The sequence below is a fragment of the Triticum aestivum genome, chromosome 2D (genome assembly GCF_018294505.1).
Source record: "Triticum aestivum cultivar Chinese Spring chromosome 2D, IWGSC CS RefSeq v2.1, whole genome shotgun sequence".
Lineage (NCBI taxonomy): Eukaryota > Viridiplantae > Streptophyta > Magnoliopsida > Poales > Poaceae > Triticum > Triticum aestivum.
Window position 1 is genome coordinate 498,358,649 of NC_057799.1, and position 9,670 is coordinate 498,368,318.

Below are 9,670 nucleotides of genomic sequence, written 5' to 3' on the forward strand. Positions count from 1 at the left end.
GCCAGTGCCGTCCGGCCACGCCGCCGCCCCTCTTCTCCGCCGCCGCCCGCGTGCCAGTCGCCAGCCCCGAGGCCGCCGCCTCCTCCCTCCGCCGGAGACCGCGCCGGCCTCCTCTCCTTCCTCTCCCGTCGCCGGCCGGCGAGCCCCGGGCCAGATCCGATCGAGAGAGCTCCCCTACGGTTGACTTCTCGAACCCTAAAAAATCTTCCTAGTCCTTAAGATTTCTCAGCAAGTGCCCCTGTTCATTGCATCGTAACTTCATGCATACTGCTCCGATTCATGCGTGTAATATGTCATATTGTTCGACTCGTGATGCTCTACATTTTGTTCAATTGCACCATGTCCATTAGAGGTCATCTTGATTCCCAAATCTCTGTTGCAAGAGGGCTAGTTGCTGTTATCTGCTGGTTCTTATCAGAACTTGGAGATTTGTCATTTTTGTATCATTTAATCTGTGCATCTTATGGGCATGAACTCTACATGTGTTTTGTTGTATGCCATGCTATCTTTCCAGTGGTGTATGACATGTATTTTTGTGATCTCTGTGGTGACTAGCACAAGCATGCAAACTAGGCCCCGTAATGTTTCTGATTTCAGAGACTAGTGATTTCTCTACTCCTTGTCTGCTGATATTTTGTTGCCATGTAAACTTGATGCTACAGAGAGATCCATGCATATTTTGGAGATGTTCAGTAAGGATTTTTTGTAGCTATGGTTGTAATTGATCCATTCCTGCCCTTGTTTGCAATTATGGAGTGCCATAGCATGACTCAATATTGCTCTACTTTTGCTATAAAATATTTCTGGCAGATTCTTAACATGATATGCAATTTTGCCAAGCTCATTGTAGTTGATCCACACATGTTATGCATTTGTTCTTGCCATGTATAGCTTCATAAACATGCCATATTGCTGTAGGTATGCTTTTTTGTCATGCATTGATCTGTAGTGAGTGCATCAAGCTCACAAAGAGGCCTTCATATTATTATTTCTGTCATGCCCTGTTTTCTGCAGTCTGAAACCTGATAACGAAACTTGCTATGTTTACATGCTTGCCATCATATCTTCTGGTCCTTTTTGGCTTCTGGTCAGTAAGGGACTTTTGTCATATGCATTTATTAAAATACTGCCATGCCTTGTTTTGCTATGTTAAGTTCCTGTAGCATGTTGATTTCGTGCTCTGAACATTGCTACCTGATGCTGTTTCAGACATGTCCAGTAATTTCACTAAGTCTGTGAACCTGTTATCTTTTGCACTTTTGCCATGCTTGTTTGAGCTTGTTATGTTGTGATCTAGCAGTAGCTCAGTGTTCATCTTTTGTCAAGCATCTCCTGTAGTTTACTGTCATATGCTTTGTTGCTATGTTGGAGTGCTGTAGCATTGTTACTTGTTGCATTTTAAGTGCTATCATGCTGTTTATCGCAGATTCGCGTCATTCTTGTTTTGCTTGCCATTTGCAAACCGTGCATCCGTTTCCGGTGATCTTTATATCGATTTCGACCGAAATCATCTCATCTTTCCAGTGGCATGCTTGGTTTGCCAAGTTACTGCCTTGTTCATCATTTCTCTTCCGAAGCATGCATATGCATCGCATATCACATCTCGCATATCATACATGTTTTGCATCATGTTGCTTGTGCATTTCTCGTGATTGATTGTGGTTCCATTGCTTGTGTTCTTGTCTTGGGTAGAGCCGGGATACGAGTTCGTGAACGACGAACCTATTGAGTACGCTTACGAGGATCAAGCTTTCGACAACTCTGAGAACCTTGCAGGCAAGATGACCACCCCTCGAAATCACTTCTATCATTGCTTTGCTAGTTTTTCGCTCTATTGCCATGATGCGCTACCTATCACTTGCTATATCATGCCTCCCATATTGCCATGTCAGCCTCTAACTATCCTTTCCTAGCAAACCGTTGTTTGGGTATGTTACCGCTTTTGCTCAGCCCTTCTTATAGCGTTGCTAGTTGCAGGTGAAGTTGAAGTTGGTTCCATGTTGGAACATGGATATGTTGGGATATCACAACATCTCTTATTTAATTAATGCATCTATATATTTTGGTAAAGGGTGGAAGGCTCGGCCTTATGCCTAGTGTTTTGTTCCACTCTTGCCGCCCTAGTTTCTGTTATACCGGGATTATGTTCCTTGAGTTTGCGTTCCTTACGCGGTCGGGTGATTTATGGGACCCCCTTGACAGTTCACATTGAATAAAACTCCTCCAGCAAGGCCCAACCTTGGTTTTACCATTTGCGACCTAAGCCTTTTTCCCCCGGGTTTTCTAGAGCCCGAGGGTCATCTTTATTTAAACCCCCGGGCCAGTGCTCCTCTGAGTATTGGTCCAACCTGTCAGTCGCCGGTGGCCACCAGGGGCAACTCTGGTTTGGACTATCGGAAGCTTGGACAATCCGGTGTGCCCTGAGAACGAGATATGTGCAGCTCCTATCGGGATTTGTTGGCACATTCGGGTGGCTTTGCTGGTCTTGTTTTACCATTGTCGAAATGTCTTGTAAACCAGGATTCCGAGACTGATCGGGTCTTTTCGGGAGAAGGTTTATCCTTCGATGACCGTGAGAGCTTATGATGGGTTAAGTTGGGACACCCCTGCAGGGTATTATCTTTTGAAAGCCGTGCCCGCGGTTATGAGGCATATGGGAATTTGTTAATGTCCGGTTGTAGAGAACTTGTTACTTGATCCAGTTAAAAAACATCAACTGTGTGTGTAGCCGTGATGGTCTCTTCTCGGCGGAGTCCGGGAAGTGAACACGCTCTGAGTTATGTATGACGTAAGTAGGAGTTCAGGATCACTTCTTGGTCATTGCTAGATGACGGCCGTTCCGTTGCTTCTCTTCTCGCTCTCTTTTGCGTATGTTAGTCACCATATATGCTTTTGCCGCTGCAGCTCCACCTCATTACACCATCCTTTCCTATAAGCTTAAATAGTCTTGATCTCGCGGGTGTGAGATTGCTGAGTCCTCGTGACTCAAAGATTCTACCAAAACAGTTGCAGGTGCCGACAATGCCAGTGCAGATGATGGGATCGATCTCAAGTGGGAGTTCGATGAGGAACGTGGTCGTTACTATGTGTCTTTTCCTGATGATCAGTAGTGGAGCCCAGTTGGGACGATCGGGGATCTAGCATTTGGGGTTATCTTATTTTCATCTGGATTTTGACCGTAGTCGGTCTATATGTGTGTATTTTGGATGATGTATGATCATATTTATGTATTGTGTGAAGTGGCGATTGTAAGCCAACTCTTTATCCCATTCTTGTTCATTACATGGGATTGTGTGAAGATGACCCTTCTTGCGACAAAACCACTATGCGGTTATGCCTCTAAGTCGTGCCTCGACACGTGGGAGATATACCCGCATCGTGGGCATTTCAAGTTGGTAATCAGAGCCATCCCCGACTTAGGAGCCCCCCTGCTTGATCAAATCGCTGGGGTTGTTGAGTCTAGAACAAAAATATTTTGAGTCTTAGGATTATATATATCGGAGAGTAGGATTCTTTTTACTCCTCAGTCCCTTCGTCGCTCTGGTGAGGTCTCCTGACGTAGAAGTTTTGACTCTTCTCTCCTCAAATTTCACAAAAAAAAAATTAGGATCACGCGGGTATCTTGGAATCGTTCCGATGGTTTTGTGACGAGAACATTGTTCTTGGTGCCTCCTGATATTTAGGGGTTGTGGCAGTGTCCCGGGGAGTTGAGCTCCTAGGTGTTGTCATCACAATTTTATCGTTGCAGTTCTGGAATACCTGAGTTCCGCCGACATCGAAATCTCTTTTATGCAGTTGTTTTTTAGATCACCTCGATGCCACCCAGTACTGGGCGGGAGTTCGGGAGTATTGCCATAACTCGTATAACGGATGTTTTTCGAAGGTTGAGGTAAACGATTTCCGAAGGTTTCTTGGTTATGTGTTGACGGATGGATACAGCTGGATCTAGGGATTGTTAGTTTGGGTGATATATTTTGTGTCCCATGTATCCCCAACACCAGATTGCATAACCAGAAAGTTTTGGGAGTTTATAAGTGGGAATTCAAGTAGCCTTAGGATATCTTTCCGACAAACGCATGATATGAGATTGGGGTTCGACGTCTAGTGGTCCGCCTGTACACGGTTGGTTTTACAGTGGTCCCGTAGTGTCTTAAAGAGTCCTTGGCTATGCCGACTCGGGGACGCTTCATATGTCATGTGCACAGCCTTGTACATGATGGTGCTGTACGATTGAGCCCGTGTGGGCCCCACCATGAAAACTTCGGATGAAATCTCTATCATATGTTTGTTTCGGCTTATTCTGCAAGCCAATACTTTGTTTTGTTTTGAATTGTGGTATTCGAGTTGCTTCGAAGGCATATGTTGATTCCATATCTTTTTCAAGTGGCTTCTCAATTTATGGAAGTGCGATGATTTACTATGGAATTCATTCGTTCATCCTCGTTCGAATGTTTATTGCGAAGACTATATGTTGCAATTTCTATCCGTTGATTCTACTTTTCTATTTGTCTATCAAGATGCTAACGGATGTCACCCTCTTCAGGATGGCTCCGCCAACGCGTCAGAATCCGGATCGCAATGAAGGGAGTCAAGTGAACCCTCCGCCACCACCTCCGCCTCCGGAGGCATGGCAAGCTATCATGGCAGCCACCAACGCCAATGCTCAGATGATTCTGCAACTCTTGCAAGAACGCACCCAAGGGCAAGGCAATCAAGGCAATCAAGGTCAAGGCAACAATCAGCCTCACTTCGCTACACTCAACCAGTTTCTCACAAATCAGCCCAAGTCTTTCAGCTACTGTGCCGAGGCCACGGATGCCGATGATTGGCTCGTGGACATCAACAAGCATTTTGAATGTAGCAATGTCAGGCCTGAGGACTATGTCAAGTTCGCTTCTTTTCAGCTCAAGGACCAAGCTGCTGATTGGTTTCAGCAATACAAAGATTCCAGAGGAGGTCGTGTGATCACTTGGACTGACTTCTGTCGGGATTTCAAAGCGCACCACATTCCACAAAGTGTTGTTGAGACCAAGCGTGAGGAGTTCCGCAATCTCAAGCAAGGCAACATGTCTGTGTATCAATTCAACATCCAGTTTCAGAAACTTGCTCGCTTCACTAAACAAGACGTTTCTGATGAAAAGAGCATGATCTATCACTTCAGAGGTGGCCTTAGAGAGGATCTGCAGTTAGCTCTCGTTCTTGTTGAGCCTACTCAGTTTGATCAATTCTACAATATGGCACTGAAGCAAGAGGCTGCTCAGCTCAAGTGTGAGGCTTCTAAGAAGAGAGTCAGGGACGCAGTTCAGTCTTCTTCTTCCTCACTTGTGGCAGCTAAGCAACAGAAGTTCTGGTTGCCTCCTCCTCCTCCGTTTCGTCAGCCTTACCAGCAGAAGAACAAAGGTGGCCATGGTTCTTCCAACTTTGGCTACCAGAACAAGTCTTAGAATCAAGCTCCAAAGACCAATGCTCCTTATCACCGTCCACTCTCAGAGGCGACTTGCAACAAGTGTCAATAGAAAGGTCACTATGCTAACAAGTGCTTCAACCAAAGGCGCCTGCCTCCTCCTCCTCCTGTCAGATCTTCCAGCAATGCAGTGGTCAAGCATAATCCAAAGTTTGCAAAGGCGAACATGATGAATGCAGCTCAAGCGAAGGAATCTACTGATGTGATAATGGGTAATCTTCCTGTTAATGATATTCCTGCAAAAGTTCTTTTTGATACTGGTGCATCGCTTTCTTTCATATCAAGACCATTTGCATCTAAGTATGAATTGCATTTCCAAGGATTGCCTAGACCGTTAGCAGTTGTCTCTCCGGGCAAATGCATGAATGCAAGCTCCATGTTTCCGGATGTTTCCATCAAGATGGGAAACTATAAATTTCTGTCTTCTCCAATTGTTCTTGGTGACTCGGATATTGATCTAATTCTCGGGATGGACTGGCTTTCTAAGCACAAGGCTCAACTTGATTGTGCTGCCAGGGAAATTCAATTGACACACTCTTCTGAGGATGTGATTATTTATGCCGCTCGTGATGAAACCATTCGGTTTTTTTCTCTCAATGAGAAGGGCGAATTGAATGCCATCTCTCAAATTCCAGTCGTTTGTGGGTACCAAGATGTTTTTCCAGAAGAGCTTCCGGGTATGCCTCCTCATCGGCCAGTTGAGTTCGTTATCGAACTAGAGCCTGGCACTGAACCCGTTTGCAAGCGTCCATACAAGCTTGGACCCAACGAGCTGAAGGAATTGAAGAAACAGCTCGATGAACAAGAGCGTCTGGGGTTGATCAGACCGAGTTCATCTCCATGGGGTTGTGGTGTTCTTTTTGTCAAGAAGAAGGATGGCACGGACCGACTTTGTGTCGACTACCGTCCATTGAACAAGAAGACTATCAAGAACAAGTATCCACTTCCCAACATCAATGAGTTATTCGAGCAACTCAAAGGTGCTAAAGTATTCTCCAAGCTTGACCTTCGTATGGGTTATCATCAGATTCACATTCGTGAAGAAGATATTCCCAAGACAGCATTCAGAACAAGTTTTGGTTCTTATGAATATACTGTCGTGTCTTTCGGCCTTGTCAATGCTCCTCCAGTATTCTCTCGGATGATGAATTTCATCTTCAACCCCTATACCAATGAATTCGTCCTGGTGTATCTCGATGATATCTTGGTCTTCTCCAAGAATAAGAAGGATCATGCCAAACATTTATGATTGGTGCTCGACAAGCTCAGAGAGTATCAATTCTATGCGAAGTTCTCCAAATGTGAGTTTTGGCTCGCTGAAGTTCTTTTCCTTGGTCACATCATCTCTGCCAAGGGCATCGCTGTTAACCCCGAGAAGGTGTCCGCAATTGTGAATTGGGAACCTCCTCAGAATGTCAAGCAGCTCCGCAGTTTTCTTGGTCTTGCAAGCTATTGCCGAAGATTCGTTGAGAATTTCTCTAAGATTGCAAAGCCTCTTTCCAACCTCCTCCAGAAGCATGTGAAGTATGTCTGGTCTCCTGAGTGTGACATTGCTTTCAACACTCTCAAAGAGAAACTAGTCACAGCTCCTGTCTTAACTCCTCCTGATGAATCCAAGCCATTTGAAGTTTTCTGTGATGCTTCTCTCCAAGGTCTCGGTGCTGTGTTAATGCAAGAGAAGAAAGTTTGTGGCCTATACCTCTCGTCAGTTGAAGCCCAACGAGAAGAACTACCCCACTCACGATCTTGAGTTGGCGGCAGTTGTCCATGCATTGATAACGTGGAGACATCTCTTGTTGGGAAGACAAGTGGACATTTTCACCGATCACAAGAGTCTCAAGTATATCTTCACTCAGCCCAACCTCAACCTCAGGCAGACTCGATGGGTCGAAATGATTCAAGAGTACAATCCGAGTATTGAATATACTCCAGGCAAGGCCAATGTCATTGCAGATGCTTTGAGCAGGAAGGCTTATTGCAACAGCCTAATTCTCAAGCCTTTCCAACCGGATCTTTGTGAAGCTTTCTTGCCAACCTCATAGTCTCTCCTACTTTGGAAGATCAAATTCGTGAGGCACAACTCCTTGATGCCATGGTGAAGAAGGTGAAACGTGGTATCGACAAGGGTCTTTCCAAATACAAGTGCTATCGCATTGATGACAGAGACACTTTATTCTTCGAGGACCGGATTGTGGTTCCTAAAGGTGATCTTAGGAAAGTCATAATGAATGAAGCGCACAATTCTCTCCTTTCCATTCATCCTAGAAGTACGAAGATGTATCATGACCTCAAGCAGTCGTATTGGTGGACTCGAATGAAGCGAGAAATTGCTCAATTCGTGAATGAATGTGATGTCTGTCGAAGGGTGAAAGCAGAACACCAACGACCAGCTGGTCTCCTCCAACCTCTTGCTATCCCAGAGTGGAGGTTTGATCATATCGAAATGGACTTCGTGACTGGATTTCCAAAGTCCAAGCGTGGAAATGATGCTATCTTCGTTGTCATTGACAAGCTTTCTAAAGTGGCTCATTTCCTTCCAATCAAAGAATCCATCACAGCAGCTCAGCTGGCAGAGCTATACACCTCCAGAATTGTCTCCTTGCACGGCATTCCACAATTGATTTCTTCAGATCGTGGAAGCATCTTCACCTCTAAGTTCTGGGACTCCTTCCAGAAGGCCATGGGTACAAACATTCGCTTCAGCACAGCTTTCCATCCTCAAACTAGTGGCCAAGTCGAGCGAGTCAATCAAATTCTTGAAGATATGCTCAGGGCTTGTGTCATTTCCTTTGGCATGAAGTGGGAAGATTGTCTTCCATATGCCGAATTCTCCTACAACAACAGCTTCCAAGCGAGTTCGGGCAAGGCCCCATTCGAGATTCTCTATGGCAGGAAGTGCCGTACTCCTCTCAATTGGTCAAAAACTGGTGAACGCCAACTTCTTGGCAATGACTTAATCACAGAAGCTGAAGAAATGTGTAAAGTCATCCGTGATAATCTCAAAGCCGCGCAATCGCGCCAGAAAAGTTACTATGATAGTAAGCACCGTGATTTGGCTTTCGAGATCGGAGACCATGTCTACCTCCGCGTCTCTCCAATGAAAGGCACTCGTCGCTTCGGTATCAAAGGGAAGCTTGCCCCTAGATACGTGGGTCCTTTCCAGATCATTGGCAAAAGAGGCGAGCTCGTCTATCAACTTGAGCTTCCTTCCAACTTCGCGAACGTGCACAATGTGTTCCACGTGTCACAACTCCGCAAGTGCTTCAAGACGCCTGAGCGCACTATCAACTTCGAAGAGATTGACCTCCAAGAAGATTTATCTTATCATGAGCACCCCGTTGCTATTCTTGAAGAAACTGAGCGCAAGACTCGCAACAAGTCAATCAAATTCCTGAAAGTGAAGTGGTCGCACCATTCCGACCGGGAAGCCACCTGGGAACGCGAGGACCATCTCCGTTCCGAATATCCGGAGTTCTTTCAGTCCTAGATCTCGGGACGAGATCCTCTCGTAGTGGTGGAGTGTTGTAACACCCCGCATGTAACTTTCCTTATTTGTAACTCCGACTCTTGCCATTTTCGGCCTTGTGTTATGATATTCCCTTCGTGGTCGGGTTTTGTTTTTCGTTTTGTATTTTGGTCATGTCATGCATATCATATCATGTCATCATGTGCATTGCATTTGCATACATGTTCGTCTCTTCCATCCGAGCATTTTCCCCGTTGTCCGTTTTGCAATCCGGCATTCCCATCTCCTCCGGTGCACCCCTTTTGTTTTCTTTCGTGTGCGGGTGTCAAACGTTCTTGGAATGGACCGAGGCTTGTCAAGTGGCCTTAGTATACCACCCGGAGACCACCGGTCAAGTTTCGTTCCATTTGGAGGTCGTTTGGTACTCCAACGGTTAACCAGGCATCCGCAAAGGCCAATTGTGTGTTGCAGCAAAAACCCCTTAAAAACAGCACAAAACCCACCAAACTCTCTTCCATGCTGTAGGCCGTTCGATCACGATCGTGTGGGCGAAAACCGCACCTCATTTGGACTCTCCTAGCTCCCTCTACCTATATATTTGCATCTCTCCCGTATAACAACGCAGACGAAACCCTAGAAAATTTCCTCTCCGCGGCCGGACGCGTCCACTCCGCGCCAGACGTAAACCCGCCACCGCTCTCGCCCACTCACAGGCCGCCACGTCAGCAGCCCGCCGTCGC